Raw genomic sequence first — 2,542 nt, 5'->3', positions numbered from 1 at the left:
ATTTAAGTTCTTTAATTTTTATCATTTTCAAGATAAATCGTTTAAAAACAGTAGTTCGAGCAAATAAAATGGATAAAAGATGCGCGTTCGTTCAATGAATTTTCTTTATGTAATAAAGCATTTACCCAATTTTCTTTTCCATTTTCACGAGCGTATGAATTTTGAAAAATAATTCTAGAGAATATCTACGGACTTTTCCGACAACGATCTCATGACCGTGACACAATGGCAAATGTTACTTGAATAATTGAGTAGCTGCAAACGACTGTTGGATGATTAACAATTATCAGAAGATGATTCTTAACTATTGTTTAATTTATCATGTATATGTATTTTTCTGATTTCATCTAGTGATTGGTTTGTGTAGTCGTTTTCCACTTCGGATTTTCATTATAATTTTTCTTTTCAATGCATTCTTATCTCGCACATCTTAATTCATCGAATTTTGTCGTAATTTTTTTATCTCGATAGATTGTTTTTCTTTTTAAATTATTTTAAAAATTTTTCTGAATCTAAGAACTCGATACTTGGCAATATTTTTGCATTTAAACAATTGTCTCGAAATTCATTCATGCCATTTACAAAAAAGTACATGATCTTAACATAGTGATTTAAAATTATCTTCATAATACATTGAGACATAACTGAAAATTGTCGAAAATTATACGGCATCGTTCGACTATTAAAAGATTCAAAAAATAATTTTGCCCAATATAATTGGTAAGTAAGTATAATTTTAAGCAATTTATAATGTCTTCTAATATTATAAATTATATATGAAGAATATGCTGCCACCATAATTTAAAATGATAATTCAATTTATTAAAATCCTTTATAATATTAAAAAATTGTAAATTTGTAATCGGATAATATACAATATGAAATTATATTGAATTATATTGAATTATAATGAAACAATAAAATCTATTAATATTTAGTTTATATACATTCAAAAGTCTTAAGAACGATATTATTGCTATATGACTCATTGTTAATAAATTAATGAAAGTAAATATAACTATCAATTAAAATATGTATATTTCGTAATAATGAATTGATATTTTTAAATAACTATTTACTAAAATATCTAAACAATGAATAGATAAACTTTATCGATGAAAAAAAAAATTAAAACGACATTTTTTAACAGAAGTGTTTAATAAATAGTAAAAATAGTGATATGCTATAAAATTTCTTAAAAAAAAATTTTTTAAAAAAAAAAAAAAAAAAAAAAAAAAATTCTTAAAATAGATTTGAAAAATAATCTGCTAGGGGTTTACCACGTCTTTCCAAAATATTATTACATTTATCTAAACATCGCATCAGATTTTTTAATTTTATAGCATAAATACAACTATATAAAGAGTCGCACAACGATAAAAATTTTAAATCGCTGATACAAAGTACTTGACTTCTTTCTTATTAAGATTAAAATTAATGTCGTATTATTTTATTTTCTAAAAAGCTTTATCACTGTTATAATAAATCTCTTAGAGGCATGAGAAAACATTTAATTAAAATAAACGAATCTCTTTACAAAATGTATGTAAAAATCCACTCGAGAAATTAAATATATGGATACCGTGCTTTGTGAAAAAAGTGAGTTTACTGCCGCTTAAAAAGTAAACATCTAGTGCCTCTACCTCGGCGATGCAAAAAAAAAAAAAAAAAGAAAAAAAAAAGAGAGAAGAAGGAAAATATAAGCTTGTTTATATTCGGCGGTACAACAATGGTACAAAATTACCTTGCCCCGGTAAAGCTCGAGGCAATTGTCGTAAAACTTAAGACTTAACCACAATGACACTTTTGCGATAGTTTTCTACCAATGTGACGTCATCTCTCTCATAAGCTCGGCGCAGATAGATAAGCTTTTCCAGCCTTTTACTTTTCTTCGATTTTCATGATTTTGTTTATCTCTTTGAGAATTTTCGAGAGTTTATTTTATTCGGAAGACAATTTCATCTTACGTTTTACTATTGGCAACTTAAAGAATTGAGTTTGACGATGTAGTAAATATAAAAGCCAAAGTCGAAATGGTAAATAAATATCGTACAAGCCTTGATCAAATACATTACATTTTAACAATTTATCTGAACAGATTCTATATCATATGTATATATATAAATATAAATTATCTTATTAGAATTCAAGATCAAACGTATTATATTATTTATGGCATTATTTCAATGAATGTAACAATAATATTCAACAATTGCATGCTACATCGATAAATTCAAAAGTAATATTAATATGACTGGAATACTTGTATTAACTGCAGTTTTTATTGAATATTTGCCCGTAACTCGAGTGCCAACAATACTTATGAAAAGAAAATCAATAGTAGAATCTATATAGTACTTAATCATTACCATATAAAGCTTCATATTACTGAAAATATCGTCGGCTCGATAATATCTTCGGTATTTAAATATTTAAAGAAATTTTTTTCTAAATAAATAAATTATTAAGGAAAGTTCGATCTGCTATAAGATTAGTATGGCAAATAGTAAAATGATACACCCGACTCTAAGCGACTAGCAAA

Source organism: Ceratosolen solmsi, unplaced genomic scaffold (genome assembly GCF_000503995.2).
Source record: "Ceratosolen solmsi marchali unplaced genomic scaffold, CerSol_1.0 scaffold13, whole genome shotgun sequence".
Classification (NCBI taxonomy): Eukaryota; Metazoa; Arthropoda; class Insecta; order Hymenoptera; family Agaonidae; genus Ceratosolen; species Ceratosolen solmsi.
The sequence above is the reverse complement of the archived record's forward strand: the minus strand, read 5'-3'. Positions refer to the sequence as shown.